Source organism: Ailuropoda melanoleuca, chromosome 15 (genome assembly GCF_002007445.2).
Source record: "Ailuropoda melanoleuca isolate Jingjing chromosome 15, ASM200744v2, whole genome shotgun sequence".
In the NCBI taxonomy this organism is placed as follows: domain Eukaryota; kingdom Metazoa; phylum Chordata; class Mammalia; order Carnivora; family Ursidae; genus Ailuropoda; species Ailuropoda melanoleuca.
This window is the reverse complement of record NC_048232.1, coordinates 26,744,306-26,763,435: the sequence shown is the minus strand read 5'-3', so window position 1 is coordinate 26,763,435 and position 19,130 is coordinate 26,744,306. Positions and strand designations below refer to the sequence as shown.

General features: G+C 44.8%; 1 long non-coding RNA gene across 1 annotated transcript in view; it reads left to right on the top strand.

Moving 5' to 3' along the window:
- The first annotated feature begins 1,875 nt into the window (after positions 1-1,875).
- Positions 1,876-19,130, top strand: part of LOC117796497 — a 58,213-nt gene continuing 40,958 nt past the window's right edge. Inside the window, exon 1 of the long non-coding RNA XR_004621054.1 lies at positions 1,876-1,974. This is a non-coding gene — a long non-coding RNA (uncharacterized LOC117796497). The remainder of the gene's footprint in view (positions 1,975-19,130) is intronic.

Sequence of the window (19,130 nt, the reverse complement as noted above, 5' to 3'; positions counted from 1 at the left end):
CAATAAATATTTATTGAAATTGCACTAGAGATGTATGCAGGACCGAACAGCCAATCCCTTCCTCAAGGAGTTATGGTTTAGCGCAGGGAGGCGGGGGACAAAAACAAACATAACAAATGGGGACATGACGTGATATGTTATAAAGGTGCTAAATGTGTAGTGCAAGCATGGGTGAGGGGATAGCAGGGCTGGAACTAATACTGTGGACTCCCTGGGAGAGAAGTCGGCTCCCTGCACCTTCCTTCCAGGTTTGGAGGGGAGTGAGGCACAGACAGAGGGACTGGTTGGTCTTTGGAGGAGGGCAAATTCCTCAAAGGCGGGGGACACAGGAGTTAGTGGCAGAGGGATGCAGATGTCTGGGTCAGGAGTTTCATTCTTGTGGGCTGGCGAGTAGAGGAAAGAGTCTTACCCCTTTCTTGGGCTGGATGACCTAATAAGGCTTCTTGCATCTTGCCTGCTTGATTCTGGCCTAAGAGAGGACTCCCTGTTCTCCCTGGCAGGCACTGCAAAGGCCACAGTGTTTAGGATTTCTGAGCACCACTGAGTGTTCCAGCCAAAGACTCTCCCTGTGACTTTCCTCAGGGGTGCAAAGGGGGGAGGGTGCAGGAGTAGGGGAGGGTGTGAGAGGGAGGGGAAGGGTGCAGAGAGGGAGAGGGAGGGTATGGGAAGAGGGGAGGGCGCAGGGAGGGAGGAGGCCAGCACAGGAAGGAGGAGGGGGGTACAGAAGGTAGGGGAGGGTGAAGGAGGAAGAGGGAGGGTGCAGGGAGGGAGGGGAAGGGTGCAGGAGGCAGGGGAGGTGCAGGGAGGAAGGAGGAGAGTACAGGGAGGGAGGGGAAGGGTGCAAGAAGGGAGGGGAGGGTGCAGGGAGGGAGGGGGGTACAAGCCACAAAGGGGAGGGTGCAGGAGGGGAGCGTCCCATTTCAATCTCTGGCACCAGGCTATCAGCTGAGACAAGGCAGACAGGAGAGAGGCCTAAGGAAAAATGCAGGGCTCCATTTGTATATGGACAGCTTTTGTAAAAGAGTTTAAGCTAAGGCGAAAGGTAATTGAGAAGGTGAGCGAAAGAAAGACCTATTGAAGCAGGGATATTTGGGGGTTGGAGGCATTTCTGTAGTGTTTCTGTGTCAGTCATAGCCGTTCTCCTCAGAGCTCATCTGGTTACACTTCTTTCCCTGCCTTGTAGGAGATTATATGGCAAGGAACTCCTCCACTTCAGGGATAAGTGATTTGTTTCCTCTATCTCGTAGGCTCTTAGCATCCCTGAGCTGGAGGAAGCTTCGAGATCACAGAGTCACATGCTGCCCTTTACAGGGAGGATGATGCTGTGCCTGGGTGTCTGCACCAGGTTAGCACTGGCCGGGTTCCCTTACAAGGCCCTGTCCCTAACGTGACTCCTAAGATCTCATTTCTGGTAAATAAAAGAGTGGAACAGAGGTCTTGTTTGTGTTTGTGTATTCTTTGCCATAAAGAGCACATTTTGAGGACTAAAGTTTCCTTGAGACGCGTGAAGTTAAGGCCCGTGAGTGCTTTGTTGCCTTTCAGATGTCTAAAGTAGGACGGAATTGGGGGCACTCTGTCTTAAAGTTAAGATTTTATATTCAAGCAGCCTTTATCATCTTTCATAAGTAACACCCTTGACCTAAGAAGGGACTCTGGGACCAGAAGAAGCGTCCTCTGTATGTATTTGTTGTGGCCGGACAGGTGTTTCTTCCAGTGCAGGGGTTAGAAAGTGGATTTGCGCAGGCGCTGGGCTGCAGAAAGAGGGTTTGCGCAGGCGCTGCAATGTGGTAAGCGGGTTTGCGCAGGCGCGTGCCAAATCCGGAGCCAGAGCTTCGCTAGACCGGTGTCCTCATTACCTTGCTGTGTGACCTTGGGCCAGTCCCTTCACCTCTCAGCCCCTTTGTTTCCCATCACTGCAGGAAGGGGTGAACTTAAACTGGTGTTTCTGGAACCGTCGTGGACGCCAGAAGGAAGGTAAGAGAGGGCTTAGGGGAGGGGACCCGGCTGTCCCCTGACTTCTCCACAGCACAGCCAGCTTTCTCATATGCTATGATGTAATATGTGATATGTAGGATATGATATGAATGGTAATATATTGTGATAAACTTCTGGGTAAGCGTATATTTGAAAGAAGGATTCCACTGCCTAATAAGTTTGAAAAACCCCGCACCGGGTGACTTCTGAGCCCTTTTACCACCACGATCCGTGATTCTATTATTCATTAAACAGTCCTGAGCAGTACCAGAGAAGACTGGCAGAGTTAACTTTGCTTATTTAGAAGCCCGAAAAAAAAAATGCCAGGAATTCACAGTCAGAAAAACACCCTTTGGCTCCTCATTTATCTGGAGAGCAAAACAAACTCACTTGACAGATTGTGTAGTTCTAGCGAAATGCCAGTGTGGGAGAAACCCTCTTACTGCTCGGGGGCAGATATTAGTTCAGGCCAGTTCTACGCTCACTGTCACTGGGACAAATCTAAGATGAGTCCAGAGCCGACCCTGGGACAGTGGGTGGAGCGATAGGAGTCCAGCCGGACCAAGTCCACCTAGGGCCAGCAGCTGTCTGGAGCAAATAAGTATGTCACCTTCCTGTGCCAGCCTTCTCTCTGTGAATGAGGGCTGGGGCAGAAGATGGGGCTCATTCACCAATCACATCGTATGTAGAATTACATCATTGGGACTTTACTATTAGGCCTTAGTAAGGAAAAATCTGAGTTTCAGTCTCTAAGGCCAATGTGTGGGAGCAAATTGCTTGGCCAACTCAGCATTTGCATCTTAGGATGGTTTTATGGTTCTTTACTTCACTCAACAAATATTTATTAAAAGTCTCCCATGTGCTCAGCAATGTCCTAGAAGCTTGGGAAGCTTGAGCAAAACAGACTACAGCGTTTGGGCTCCCGGAGCTTATATTCTGTTGTGTCATTCACTTGCCACTTGCTGGGCTCTCCCAGAGGCTGTGTTACTTGAGTGTCTGAAGGGGAAGTTATAGTGTGAAGGTGATAGTGGGGGTGCAGAGTAGTAATGGTGTTTCCTCCCAGCACTGTGGGAAGGTTAGGTAACCCACTGCAAATGCTTGTGGGGGTGCCTAGTGCACAGTAAGTGCTCAGTTAGGTGCGTGGTCCCACTGCAGTCATTTCTCTGCCTGTGTTCTGTGGGGCTCTTCAGGGCTTAGGGATAGTGCTGTTGGTCTCCTGTTTGGTTGCCATGGGCGCTGTGTCTGGGGAGAGCTTCAGAAAGATGTGGTGCTGTCAGACGTTTGTTTTTCGTCTGCCTGGTGATTGATCAGACGAACAGGTGCTGTTGTCTGGGAAAAGCGAGGCCACTGTCCCCAGGTCGGAGGTGACTGTGCCAGCCTCCCTTGGGCAGATGGCCAACGGGCTACCTTCATGTTCAGCCTGTCTTCCACTCAAGGCACTTTGCTTTTCAGGCCTGGCAGGATGCCTGTTCTGGGAGAGAAGATTGACGTTCCTCCTCCCAGTCTCCCCTGCATCATCAGGATCTCTGTGGCCTGAGTGCCGTGCCCAGGGTACAGTCCTGCCTTGAGCTGGCTGTGTGACCTGAAGCCAGTCGCTTCTCCTCTGTGGTCTAAAGTGCCCTCATCAGCAGAAAAGACAGTAGTGCTGCCCGCTGAGGAACCCCGTGGGGGTCAGTTGAGACGAAAAGGTGAAGGACTATCGAACATAATCAGGGCGCTAGTTTCCTTCACCCAGCCACATCACGAGGCCACATTCTGCCCACAGCTCTGCCCACTCTCACTTCTTTCAGTATTACCTTCCTGTCTTCAGTGTGATCTCCCAGCGCATTTGGCCCCCTCTGTGACCACAAAGCGAGGCAGGACCTAGGCCGTGGAAGTAGCATCCACATCTGTTAGACTGAAGGCGTCTCAAAGCAGGGTCGCCTTTGTTCCTCTGTGTCACCTCCCCTTCCTCTTCCATGGAGCCTAGCATGTAAGCACAGCCTGTGTCCACTCCCATGTGGTGAATACATCCGTAAGTGAGGAGCTGGCCCCTCTCCCCTGAAAACCTGTTTATTTTGTGTCACATAAGACCATTGTGTCTGAAACTGTTCGGTCAGAAATCTAAATTTAGGCTTTCCTTCTGCCAGGAGCCACGGAATGGGTTCAAAATGAATTCCTCAAGGCTTGACTTTGTTTCTTGGGCTTTCAGAGGCACAGCCAAGTAGCCAAATCCTGGGAACCTTTCAGTCAATGTCTTGGAGAAGGTTCTGGTTGAGCACAGATTTCTTGTGCCATCACCCAGGCTGCCGGGAAGGTCTAGCACCCCAGTGATTCCACAGGCTGGCCTGGAATCCATCCCACCTGCACCAGTGTGTGCTCCCTAGACTCTCTGTCCTACCCTCTTCTGGCTGTCTGGGGGTCTTAGGTGCTCTTCTCAAGGACTACTGATGAGACAGTGGCTCAAATGGGCTTTGTTTATCTGGGAACTGAACACTGCATGGGGTTCCTCTGACAACACCTGCCAGGTGAGCCATGGTACAGAAGCCAGTGGTGAAAGAGGCTGTCTAAGGATAATGTTTCCAAAGCTCCAACTTTCACCTGCTTATTTGAATGATAAAATGAAGACATTAATACCTAATATAGCAAATTGCCTGCCTAAAGGATCAGGTTAATTACTTTAATCCTCCACTCCCTGTTTTGAATGAGAATCTGGTTATAATCAATCATGTAATAACAGTCACCAGATTAATCTGGGCAGGGAAAGTAAAATGATACATATATGGACAGTAGATACTGATGAGGGCTAATGAGAAAAGAGAGCATTCACAGGTACCACTAGGATTTAGTGAGACTGAGTCTCTGGGCCTGAGAGGAAATCCATCTCATCATACGGGTTTTTCTTTTTTCTTTTCTTTCTTTCTTTTTTTTTTTTTTTTTAAAGATTTTATTTATTTATTTGACAGAGAGAGAGAGACAGCCAGCGAGAGAGGAAACACAAGCAGGGGGAGTGGGAGAGGAAGAAGCAGGCTCCCAACGGAGGAGCCCAACGTGGGGCTCCATCCCAGGACTCTGAGTCGAAGGCAGACACTTAACGACCAAGCCACCCAGGTGCCCCCATCATACAGGTTTTTCACTGGCTGCCATATGTTGTCGTTTGAAGCCAAAACCTCTCTTCTGTTAGTGATAGAGCTGAAGGATAGATACATTTGCGGAAGGGCACACTCAGGCTGTGGTGTTGATCAAATAAGATCATGGCCCTCCATAAACCTAGCTTTAAAGCCCTTGGGAGGTGTCCTCCTCTTAAATTGAGGCTGGTCCTGTTATTTGCTTTAACCAATAGACTGATGCTATTTACATTATACTAGTTTCAGGCTTTAGCCTCAAGGAGAACTTGGAGTTTCTGCTTTACCCTTTTATTTTATTTTATTTTATTTTATTTTTTATTTTTTTAAAAGATTTTATTTATTTATGTAACAGAGAGACAGCCAGCTAGAGAGAGAACACAGCAGGGGAGTGGGAGAGGAAGAAGCAGGCTCCCAGCGGAGGGGCCTGATGTGGGACTCAATCCCGGAACGCCGGGATCACGCCCTGAGCCGAAGGCAGACGCTTAACGACTGCGCTACTCAGGCGCCCCTCTGCTTTACCCTTTTAGATGTCCTGCGCCTCTGTGTAAGAGGTCAAGCTCCCTTGACAGGGACCACTGGACGGACACATGGAAAGGTCATATGGAGAGAGAGGCCCTGACACTAGGTGTGGACAGAGAAGTCCAGCCACTAGCAGACCATCTGAGTGTGCCCAGCCAAGTGACCCCCGGTAACACTAACAGAAGAACCGCCACTCAGCTGTCAAGAATTCTGAGAAAAAATAAGCTAGTTGTTGTGTGAAGTCACTAAATTTTGCTATAGTTTGTTATGTAGGAATAATTACCAGAACAACCCAGTTCTCAGGATAAATATTGTAACTTCACCTCTATTGGGGACACATGAGTATATCACCTTCTCTATTACTTAGGGTTCTCCAGAGAAGCGGAACCAATAGGATGTGTGCATATAGGAAGAGATTTAGTTTAAGGAATTGGTTCACACGATTGTGGAGACTTGATCCAAATCTGATGGGTGAAGCCAGCAGGCTGGAGACTCAGCAAGTTGTAGTTGAGTCCAAAGGCATGTGCTGAAAACCAGGGAGAGTGAAAGCTGTTCTGGAGAGTTCTCTCTTGCTCCCAGGATATGAACCTTTTGCCCTCTTCAGGCCTTCAACTGATTGGATGAGGCCCACCCACACATGGAAGTTGAGTAAACAACTGGTTTACTCAAAGTCCACCAATTTAAATGTAAATCTCATCCGAAAACACCCTCATAGAAACATCCAGAATAACATTTGGGAGATTATCTATCTGTCTATCTATTTATCTGTCTATCTATTGACACCTGAAAATAGCCATCAAATCATCTATTTTGGCAAAAAAAAACCTTTCTTTCTCTCTCTCTCTCTTTTTCTTTCTTTCTTTCTTTCTTTCTTTCTTTCTTTCTTTCTTTCTTTCTTTCATCTTTCCTGGATTAATTTTGTTATCTGTTTTTGTTCTTTCCTCTTATTACCTCTTACAGGCAAGTTTCACAAGATGTTTGTTCTTATGGGCAAACCTCACATTAATCACAAGCATATTCTTAAACACAGAGGACCTGGGGCTTCAACATACTATGCTACAGATCAGAGAAAATTAATTCTGAAAAGATCACAGGTCATTAGATTAATTATTTTTTATCTCAGCACTAAATACTTATGTGAATTACTCTGTAACTATGTGATTTTCAAGTAAATATCCTTTCAAAATTGTGAAAAGCATTTATGAACACCTAGAGGAAGAAATGTGCCTAGAAAGAACGTTTGCTGCTTTGGTTGCAGGGGCATTAGTGGAACAGTGGGCTGCTGCCTCTTTGACAACCAGTCCGTCTCTCCTTGGTGGTGGAGTCACATTTGGTTTGGGGCCTTGTGCCCATTCCTACTCTGAGTCGGCCTTGGTTAATCTAATGCCAGTCAGAATAATCTTACCTATTGGTTCAGGGGAAGACATGTGGCTTAAATTATTCTAATCAGACTGAAACTCCAAGTCTTTATTAGTGCTTAGGGGGAGAAAAAGTTTCTCTTCTATGTGTTGTGGTAGGAATATTGATACAAAGCCTAGAATAACTGTAACCACTGGCCACCAAGAAGAAAGCCAACCTAAGGTCTAAGCCAATGTGCGCAAAAGAGGAGAAGCGAGGAATTGCAGAAAAATGGAACCAGAGCCCTGAGCAGTCCAAGTTTAAAATGCATTATACATCTGGACTTCTGTTTGTGAGACCTACTAAATTCTTTCTAATTTCTAGGCCATTTTAAGTTAGAATTTCTATTATTTCCAACCTAAAGCATCCCAATTCGTACATAATATGCCTCATCTACCCTTCAGGAAGAGTTAAAGCGTCAACATTCTACCTTAGTCTCCTCATTGGTAAAGGGGCTCTTACAATGAGGTCATTCTCCTCTCTAAATATTTCGAGATTTTATCCTTCACCAGAGGGCTCACACAGAGTCGGAGCTTTTGTTGCTTTCAGGCTGAGGGCCACACCTTTGAGAAATTTCCTAGGAAGCAGGAAAAACAGATCCCAGTTACAAAACAGATTTAGGGCAGGGCGGGACTATTTCAACAAGTATCTGCAAACCTGTCCTCTCTGCTTCCTGACCCTCATAGGAGGAATGGCTGTCTGGTCGTGGCCAAGTTTCTCTCCCTTTCTGTGTCTGTGGAAAGACTCAGGCCACAGTAATTATGACATGTGGTTAAATGTTTAGAAAATATATATATTGGGCAGTAGGAAAGATTTAGGAAACCTCTAAAGTTATGGTTTTCTTCTGAGTTATCTGGCCCTTCTTTTCTTCTTTTCTTTCTTTCCCTAGCTTTCAACCGGGTAGTTGATCTTCACTGCCTTTCAAAAACTTCCTTTCGGAAAGTACTGAACATCAACCACATACCTTTTAGTGTAAATAATGTAGGATCCTAGAATCTCAGTTAGAAAATCCCTACGTTTGAACTACCCTGTAGCGGCCTGAGTGGTGGCTCCATAAAATATATGTGCACCTGGAGTTTTGAATGTGGCCTTATTTGGGAACAGGATTTTTGCAGTTGTAATGAAGGATCTGGAAACGAGACCATCCTGGATTATGTAGGTGGGTCCTAAGTCCACGGACAGGTGTCCTCACAAGGAGCGGAGAAGACTCAGACAAGAGGAAGGGAGAAGCCAGGGGAGGCCACGTGGCGATGGGGGCCGAGACTGGCGCTCCGGAGCTGCGAGCCTCAGCCCATCCAGGACGGCTGGCGGCCCCCAGGGGCTCGGAGAGAGCACGGGGAGATTCTCCCTCAGAGCCTCTGGGGGGACCGGCCCTGCTCACGCCCGGCCTGTAAGGGAACAGTCACTGTGTTTTAAGCCCTCCAGGTTGGGGCAACTTGTTAGGACAATCCTGGGAAACTGATATATGATCTGTCCTCCACTTTATCTTTGGATTCCCTGTATAAAATCCCCTCAGTGACTGTCCACCCTGAGCATATCTGGTGGTTGGAAACTTGCTTCCATCCAGCAGGACCCACCCCATCTGCAGATGCCTTGGGCATGTTGATACCGTCCACACACCGTACCATTGGCTCACATTGGCTTTCTGTCAGTCCTTGGAAAGGTCCAGCGCTTCCCCTGAAAGCCTCAAAGCCTTTGCATTTGGTGTTCCATCTGCTGTTTGCCAGGTCATTCTTTCAAGTCTCCGCTTTAATACCGGCCCCCAGGAGACAGTGCCGGCGCACGTGCACTGCCTCAGTTAGGTGGGTCTGAATCTCTCACAGGATCCTGTTCGTGTTCCTCACACCCCCGAACTCTGTACCCCTGCCCAATCCAGTCACTGGTTTGTATGTGCATTAAAGGAAGCTCCACGGGCCAGGGGCTCGTTTGCTGCATCACTGTATTGCTTAGAACAGACACTGTATCATGTAGAGGAAGTGCAACATTTCGCTTATTGTAAGATGCTCCTTTTCCTGGAAATGAGATATTTGATGAAGGGTTAGATTTGGTGACATCAACACAAATGAACGTTTCCCTCTCAGTATTTCCTGCTCTCCTCCATGCTCTTTCAAACAGCTCTTCTTTCCTCTTTGCTTCAGGGGAGAGACCTGCTTGGGGAAAGCAGGAAAAAAATATCAAATCAGAAAATATCAAGTTGAATTCTGTGTTTTCTCAAAGCAGAATCATTAAAGAGATAATGGCAGGTGCCCAAGGGGCAGAAACATCTCTCCGTGAAGGAGCGGCCCAAGGAAAGGGTCAGAGCAGCAGTTATAAAGGCAAAAACCGTGATGACAAGCGTGCGGAGGTGCGAGTAGTCCCTAAGCAAGTGTCTTGTGCCTCAGGTGGAGGGTGCCGTGTGCCACACGTTCTTCTCCGAGTGCCATCGTGTGGGGTAGGAACCACCGTCCCCTCAGATTGCGGAGATTCAGACAGGAAAGGTGAATGCTTGCCCCGTTTCTACAGCTAGCAGCGGCCAGGACAGGGATGCAGGGAGTCTGGCTCTAGAGTTCCTGCTCTTAACCACTCTGCTAATGCTGCCTGTCCACGATTTCACGATGTTTTGGGGGACCCAAGACTGGAGGACCCGTGGTCCGCTTTGCAAGGTGGAGTCCTGCGGAGCAGCAATGCCACACACGTACTGTGTCTTTGTCACATTTCTAGGCAAACGGGGTGAGAGACAGACTTGCAGAGAGTTTGGTGTGGTCTCTCCTATATCCACCATGGCATAAAAGCAGCGGAGTGACTGTGACGCCTTCCCTTACCATGGCTCAGGGATGGTGCAAAAGGCCAAGGAGGTCACGTGGACTGCAGCAAGGGCCAGCACTGCAGCCATGTGGCTCATGGCCAAGGCTGAGAGTGGCAAGATCCCTGCATGATGTATGGAGTCTGCATTGAGGACTAGACATCCCCCCAATGCCTCGGCACTAAGAGAAACTACTAGAACTCAGACACACCTCAGGGGAAATGGGAAAACCTCCAATTAATTAATACTGCATTCTGTGCAAAATCGGCTTTTTAAGTAGAAATTTGGTTGGGTAATAGAGAAGCTAAGTTATCCTTTTTGTATATCTGAGAATTCAAGACTTCTGTAGATAGGCCTTTCAATGAAACTGTTAAACAAATGATTGACATAAATACATTGAGTAGAGATCTGCTTCCTAGAATATGTATGCATTTATTCTGGTTCCATTCCTCCGGCCACACAGGACCAGTTGAATCCCTTTTCTGCCAGAGAACTCTTGTTTTTGCCAAACCAGTCTTTGGTGCCCCTTCAGAGGGCTCCATGTGTATCATACTTATTTTAAGGTCAGTATTATTAAGATACAATTTATGTACAATAAAACATACCCGTTTCAGGCATACAGTTCAATGAAGTTTGACACATGTGCACACCCACGTAACCACTAGGACAAGGAAAACGTAGCACGTTGCCATCACACCCCACATTCCCACGTGGCCCTTTGCAGTCACCTCCCCCCTCCAAATTGGCCTGAGGCAACCACTTTTCTGCTTCCTGTCACTCTAGTTTTGCCTCTCCAAGAATTTCATATAAATGGAATCATATGTCATATTTTAAGTTTCTATAAAATAAATGGAAAAGCCAGAGAAACCCCATCAAAGAGAATGGGTATCACTGAAATGAACCTGATTGGCCTGCTTGCCTGGCACTGCCTGAACTGGAGACAGCCATCTTGCAGAGCTGCCATCATGTCCTTCCTCACCTCACATTCTCCCTCCACTCCCTTCTGTGTGGTATTTGCTCTGTATTCACTACCATTGCCTTCCCTTGCTCTTGAAGCTATATTTCCCCTCTTGGACCACATTTGCCAACCGGGGAAGTAAACAACAAACGAAACCTCTGGAAAACCATCTTTGCTTGAAGAGGTTGCTAATCTTTGGGGAGAAGCAGACAGGAAGTGCGTCCACTCAGTTCTTACTGACATCTCAGATAATGTAAACTCCCCATTTCCTCTACAGCTGGCTCAGGAATTAGCCTCTCTGACACAATGAGGGAAGCTTCAGTTTCTCATTATTTAACAGTTGGACACCCCTTTGCTTTCCTGGCTCCTAGTACTATCTTTCCCTCTCTTGTCAAGAGTTTTGTTTTCTTTAAAAAAAAAAAAAAAGAATAGTTTTGTTTTCTTTCTTCATCTTGTTCACCTCCAGGCCAGAAAGAGTGTGAGAGAGAGAGATGGTCTAGTGTTTCAATCATTTCCTCTTCTCCCTAAATCTGTCTGGTTCTTCACCCATGGGTAGAACATTTTTTATGCCTGAGTGAACAGAAATGGGCTTCTAGAATACAGCTATCATTTGACATTCTGTTGTTATTCTTCCCAGTAAAAGCACTCCACAAGAGAGTGGCCTGGCAGTAATGGAATATGTCTGCAGAAAACAGAAAATGAATATGCAGTAAATGCAAATCAGAGAACATTACCTTCCTCTGGTTCTCTGGAGCATCTCAACATGGGCAGGAGAAATGCCTGTGCCTTACAGAGGGTGTGGGTTGGACTAGTGGTTCTCAAACTGTGGTCCCCAGACCAGTGGTATCAGCATCACCTGACATATTTCGTTATCTCTTGCTGTGTAGTAAGTTACTCCCAAACTTAGTAGCTTTAAATACCAATAAACTAGTATTATTTCACACAGTTTCTGTGGGTCAGGAATTTAAAAGTGACTTAGCTGGGTGAACCTGGCGCCAGGTTTCTCATGAGGTTGCAGTCAAGGTGTCACTCAGAGCTGCAGTAATCTGAAGGCTCAACTGGGGCTGGAAGCTAATGCTCAGGGAGAGAGAGTGAGTGCAAGAGCAAGCCTTATCTTGAAATCACGTGCCATCACATCCATCAAATATAGTTAGAATTGAGTCCCTAAATCTAGTCCATGCTCAAAAGGACAAAAGTAAGACCCCATCTTTTGAAGTGAGGGATGTCAAAGAATTTGTGGACATGTGTTAAAAGTATTGTACCTGGCTGAGAAATGCAAATTCTTGGACTGCACTCCAGACCTACTGAATCAGAAACTCTTGGGGTTTGAGTCCAGCAATCTGTTTCACTAGCCCATGGGTGATCTAATGCTGGCTAAATTTGAGGAACCACCAGGTTAAACTAAACACTGAGAAGACCTCACCTCACTTATGGGTAATTGTGTTGAAGCCTTGCCAACCAAGGCTATCTTTTAGAAGCTGGATATTAATGAATTTAATGAAAGGTACTAGCTTTAGTTCTAGTTAATCTATAACAAAGGTGGGATAGGCAGAATAATGCCCCCCATCCCAAAGATGCCCACAACCTAGAAAGCTGTGAATATGTTACCTCTTAATTTGTGGCTATGATTAAATTAAAGTTCTTGAGTTTAAGGAGATTATCTTGGATTATCCAGATGGGCCCGGGGTAATCACAGGGGTCCTTATAAGAGGGACGCAGGAGGGTCAGAGTCAAGAGAGAATCAGGAGAAAAATGTGATGATGGAAACAGAGAGAGACTGGAAGATGCTATACTGCTGGCCTTGTAGATAGAGAAAGGGGCATGTGCCAAGGAATGCTGGCAACCTTGAGAATCTAGAAAAGCCAAGAAGACCGGTTGTGTCCTAGAGCCTCCAGGAGGAATGCAGCTTTGCCAACACCTTGAGTTTAGCCCATGGAGACTCATTGTGGACTTCTGACCTCAGGAACTAAAAGAGAATTAAGTTGTGTTGTAGTAATTTGTTATAGCAACAGTAGTAAGCTCATACAGAGGGGCTCTTGTCTGAGCCTCCCTTTTGGTGGAACAGAGAAGAGATTAGGAAGAGGGGGTGATGGGCTTCCTCAGATGTTTCCAAAAGGAGAATAGACCTGTATTTCATTGCAAAATCTGTCCTTGTAGTTTTACCTACAGGAGAGAAATGCTCTAGAACTACTGTGCTCTGTGTACTAGCCACTAACCATATGAGGCCATCTACATTAACATTTAAATTGGTTAAATGTACATAAAATTAAAAATTCAGTTCCCATTCTCACTAGACACCTTTCAAGGGCTCAGGAGCCAAACATGGCTTGTGGTGAATGTATTTGGTGGCACAGACATAGAACATTTCCATCATTGCAAAAATTTATTAGACAGCACTACTCTAGAGTCCTTGATCTTTTTCAATTTTTTAAAGATTTTATTTATTTATTTGTCAGAGAGAGAGCAGAAGCAGAGGAAGCAGCAGGCAGAGGGAGAAGCAAACTCGCCACTGAGCAGGGAGCCCAATGTGGGGCTCCATCCCAGGACCCTGGGATCATGACCTGAGCCGAAGGCAGAAGCTTAACCGACTGAGCCACCCAGCCATCCCGATCTTTTTCAATTTTAAATAAGCTTTTTCAAAAATCTTGTTCTGCATCATGTCCATGAATCCATGGACACTTTTAGCTCCTTAACTTGTATTTATTTGTAGTGCTCATTAACTGGGCTTTAAAAACCTGTGCCTCAAAGGCTCCTGGGGATTCACAGGTGCCTTAGAGACTGGTGGAAGTGTGTCTGTGTGTCCATGTGGGCAAGGGGAAGATGGGGGACCAGGACCTTCACCCCTGCCTTAACTTCCTCCATTGTGTTTATTTACTGAGCTCATGCCATTCCATTTGAAGAAAGATTTCATGGTTTTAAAAAGAAGAAAACTATTAAAACCTTAATGTTGGAGTGAGGGTACCCATCCCACTTCTCCTTTGTGCCCTCCTGTAATCTGGAAATCATTTGGACAAGATTACTTCTCACCGAAGACCATGACCAGAAGCAGTAAGGCATCTTTGCACTTGAATATGACATGGGTTCATTATATGGAGTTTCTCTATTTGTGAAGATTTCTTTAAAAATTGATCCAAAAAATTATTTTAGAGGATGCAGTTAATTTGGAAAACAGTTTTTGGGTTGATCATTTTTCCCCTGGGATCAACTCAACTGTTTTGTATTTCTGTTCTCAGAAACCTCATATTCTGTCTTATTTAAACACACACACACACACACCCATACTTTATAGAACACACTGTACCTGTCTCTTACAGTAAAGTTTTATATTGCTTCTAACAAAACCAATAATGTTTGAATAAAAAAAGAAGACCTTTGAAATTTCTTCAAACCATATAATCTTCAACCCCTAAGGGATGTCTTAGCAGGACTCATAGCCCCACTGGTTCAGGAGAAGCTGGATGAATAAGTGGTAGGAGCCTCATGTTTGATAGGTGAAGCTACTAAGCTTCTTATGTTTTAAATGTTAAAAGTATTGAATGGGTAGAGATCACACTTCTTGCCTCTGACAATAATTGTACTTTTATCAGCTACTGTCTTGCATTAAACATATATAAATTCCCCAACAAGAGCAGAATCCCTGGAAATGGTGAACATGCCTGTGCCTCACCACTCCTGGGCAGAATAAGCATTCAACAGTGCTCTGTTAGGGACAAGAGCTGTCTCTGGAGCTTGCCCGAGTCACGTGACCTCCCTGAAAATCCAGAAGGTTTGTGTATTAGTTGAGCTCTGAAGTTTTTTGATTATGTGACGGCTGAAAATAATTAAAATCAAGTAATTCTGAATTTTAAGGCAAGAAGGAAAATTCATCACGTACAATGGTAATAACAGAAATTAGACTGTATTTAATAGCAGTAATTATTTCCGTTTAATTGCGAATATGTTTGTAGCCGTGTGTGAATGAGAGCAAGTCTTATTGCAAAATGCCGTTGAGTAAGGTAGTGCTGGAAGTGGATCTCCTGCTGTACCTAGGGACTCCTCATTTCAAGGAATCCCTTCCAAGGCCCTAGAAGGGGCCTCTGCAATCTGATGACATGTTCATATATTTCATAAACCTGGAAAAGGTGTGATTATTTTAGCTGGAATCTGTTAAGATGGCCATTTGCTTCCATTCCTGCTTCCTCAGCTCTTGGGTGGGGTTGAGGTGGTCTGGGACATTTGTGGGATCCAGCTAAGAAAGGATGAGTTGGAGGTGCATTTGCTTTGAATTTCGTAGGGTATTTGGATGTGGGCCACTCCAAGGAATCTAGAAAATCAGAGTTCAGAGCTTTTCCCATTTCCGCAAAACCTCTCATGGAGGGGTTAATGAAACAATTGGTAAGAAGTCAGAGATTAGGAAAGAAGAGGAAGATGAAGTCCTGTTTTGATAACCAGCAGCACTTAGGAATTCAGCATGCTGAGGACACAAGCTTTGGGATAAAGTTGTGCTCGAATCTCTGTTGTGCCAAATGCTGACTGTGTAATTACAGATAAAGTATTTTTTCAGTCGATCTGTTCCCTCACCCATTAATGGGGATACAAATATGTGCTTCCCATGGCAGTTGTGACCTTTAAAGGCTGTGACACATATGTGCAGAATAGACCTCATAGGCACTCTTTAAATTACAGTTTGTTTTTTTTTTAAATCATGCCATGGAATGTTCTCTTATAGTACAGTTAATTTGAATATCTAAAGTTCCAAGCAAGGGGAAAGATCTCCTTTAGAGATTGTTGAAGTTGGGAGGGGCCTTGAGATGTTTCAACAAGGAAATCGGGGCTCTGCAAAGCTCTGACTTGCACTCTAGGCTGTGACAGAGCTGGGCTCAGAACCCACATGTCCTAACTGGGAGTATAGTCAGAACAAGTGGGTTCCCTTATATCGAAATTGTGAGAGCAAAGCCACCCCATTACAACCTACTTTCCTCTGATTGCAGTCTTGGATGGCACTGGGGCCACCATTTTTTTGTTCACCTGGACACCGCTAAAAGAACCTGTCATAGACATATTCATGATTTCCTTTCAGAGGTTCATAAACTGTCACAGTTTTCTCAGAAATATTTTTATAAAGTCAAAGGATTAAGGAAAAACCTGAAAAATGTGTTTGACACTCATCTGAACCCAAATTTCTGCAGATTTCTTTCGTTTAAAAATACCTTGAGTTCAGTGGTTCTCAACCTTGGCTAACATTAGAACCACTTGGGAAGCTTCAAGATGATACCATGTCCAGGATCCATCCAAGACTAATAAAATCAGAATCTCTAAGAGTGGGGCCCAATATTGGCAGTTTTTAGAAGCTCACCAGATGACGCTAGTGTGTAACTGTTAAGGTTAAATATTGAATGACCTTCCTCAATAATCCTTTCCAATGCTAAATTTCTGACACTCTCCGAAAAAAATTGCCACATTATTTCTTTAAATTATTTTTATTAAATTCAGTTTAGTTAACATATGCTGTATTATTAGTTTCTGGGGTAGAATTTAGCAGGTCATCAGTTGCATATAGCACCCAGTGCTCATTACATCAAGTGCCCTCCTTAATGCCCATCAGCCAATTACCCCATCCCTCACCCACCTTCCCGCCAGAAACCCTCAGTTTGTTTCCTATAGTAAGAATCTCTTATGGTTTGCCTCCCTTTTTCATCTTATTTTATTTTTCCTTCCCTTCCTGTGTGTTCATCTGTTTTGTTTCTTAAATCCCACAAATGAGTGAAATCATGTTGTATTTGTCTCTCTCTGACTTATTTTGCTTAGCATAATACCCTCTAGTTCCATCCACGTCATTGCAAATGGCAGGAGTTCATTCTTTTTGACGGCTGAGTAATATTCCTCTCTTTGTGTGTGTGTGTGTGTGTGTGTGTGTGTGTGTGTGTGTGTGTGTGTGTGTACCACATCTTCTTTATCTATTCTCTGTCCAAGAACATCTGGCTCTTTCCATATTTTTTGCTATTGTGGACATTGCTGCTATAAACATTGAGGTGCATGTGCCCCTTCGAATCAGTATGTTTATATCCTTTGGATAAATACCTAGTAGTGTAATTGCTGGGTCATAGGGTAGTTCTATTTTTAACTTTTTGAGGAACCTCCATACTGTTTTCCAGAGTGACTGCACCAGTTTGCATTCCCACCAACAGTGTAAGAGCGTTCCCCTTTTTCCACATCCTTGCCCATATCTGTTGTTTCCTGAGTTGTTAATTTTAGCTATTCTGTCTGGTGTGAGGTGGTATCTCATTGTGGTTTTGATTTGTATTTCCCTGATGCCGAGTGATGTCGAGCATTTTTCATGTGTCTCTTAGCCATTTGTATGTCTTCTTTGGAGAAATGTCTGTTCATGTCTTCTGCCCAAACAATTGCCTCATTCTTAACCAAGATCCCTTCTGTGATAGCGAAGTTTCCCTGGCAATTTTACACGGTGTGGAGCTGTTGATTAGCATGTTTTTTTTTTTTTAAGGGCAATTTGTTACTATATTATCAAAAGCTTTAAAAACTGTGTATTCCTTCATCCAGCATTTCAATTTCTAGGACTTTACCCCAAGAGTAATTAAGAGACGTCTGCAAAGAATTGGATATGGAAGTTCCTTAAAACATTATTTATGACAGCAAATTTTGGAGACAGCCTAGGTATCCAATTCTGAAGGTGATTGCTTGAGAAAGCTACAGTGTGTTCATAGGACAGGGTGCAACCATTCAGTTTCTATTTAGGTTCATGTTAACCAGTGCAGGAAATACCCCAGTAGGAAGAATATGTCAGTTTTTGGTTATAATACATGTGTTTTTCATATGCATAGGGAAAAATATTGAGTTTAGTTTCAAACATATTATTTCAGGAGTTGTTACCTTGGATGTTTGGCTTCTGAGTCCCCCCCCCCAGCTTTATTGAGATATAATTGACATATAATATGACTGACTTTTTTAATGCTCTTTTGGGTTTTCCAAATTTTTTGTTTTGAGTATTGTTATTGTTTAATTGGAAACAATAACAAAGTAGTCTGTAGAAAGTGGTAGGTTAAAATGCAATCTAGAAATGTGTGTGCCTCGATGGCTTACTTACCTTTCATGCATTATTTTTCATGGCAAACTTAGCTAGCTAATATTCGCTGGAACAACTGTTGAGCTGTTTTCAGAAAAGAACATTCTCCTATTTTGTTGTTGTTCAACTCAGCTGTCTTTAGGACAGACTAAGACATTCTTTCTCTTTTTTTAACTATCCACATACCCCTTGGCTAAAGTCAGTATCTAAGGTCAAATGAGTGTTTAGAAGAATATCCACTAGGGGTGCCTGGGTGGCTCAGTCATTAAGCATCTGCCTTAGGGTTGGGGTTCCGCTCAGAGCCTGATCCCAGGGTCCTAGGATTGAACCCTGCATCGGGCTCCCAGCTCTGCTGGGAGCCTGCTTCTTCCTCTCCCACTTCCCCTGTTTGTGTTCCTTCTCTCGCAGGCTGTCTCTCTCTCTGTGTGTCAAATAAATAAAAGAAATCTTTAAAAAAAAAAAAAAGAAGAATATCTGCTAGACTCTCAGAGAAAGGGAGCTGCTATAAGGAAAATCTACAAGATAGCATGGAACCTGGCCCTTGGTAAACAAGTATTTGTTGAATGAATAGATGAAGAATGTATTTGTTAACACTCCTAGCAGAAGAAAATGTAGAGAAAATCATGGCTGTGGCTTTTGGAAGAAAGAGCAAGGTTTGTTTGTTTGTTCTTTTTAATAGCTGCACTGTCCCTTTAAGAACAAAGGTGTCCAACAGAGCGCTCAGCTGGGAAGTGGAGCGAGTGCTGAAGAAGCTTGGAGGGAGCTCAGAGAGTGCGCAGACATTCCTGTGGATTCATGTCCGAGCAAAGCGCCCTGCCCTATTTCCTGATGGCATTTAAAGAAATTAACACTATTTTTTAAAGCTTGGACACTAGAATTAAAGCCTAAAGTTTTAGCTGAGGTACACAAGGAGATGCTGTAAGAATAAATATGCTGTTAAGTTCAGATGTGGCTGGAAAGGAGAACAAGGCAGAGGAAATGACAGTTTCATGGAGTGTGTTCGCTACACCCTCCCTGGCAGAATTTGGTTCGAGTGTTTGATCCACAGAAGCTGCTTCCCTGTCCTGGACCGATGGGCCTGGGTGCAGGGAGCAGTGGGCAGTGTTTGGCAGCTGTTTACATTGCAGAAGTCTGAGAAGTTAACGAGGAGGATCCCTTTCCCTTCGACTTGGGCAAAGGAATTTCTATTCTAGGAGGAACAGAGGCCCCTGGTCCACAGTGGCACCTGCAGGGAGTGGGCTAGGAGGAAGGGGGGGTAGAGGTCACTTGGGAACAGTCAGTTGCCAGGGGACCCTCCATCCATCTGAACTGAGTCATGGCACTTTCACT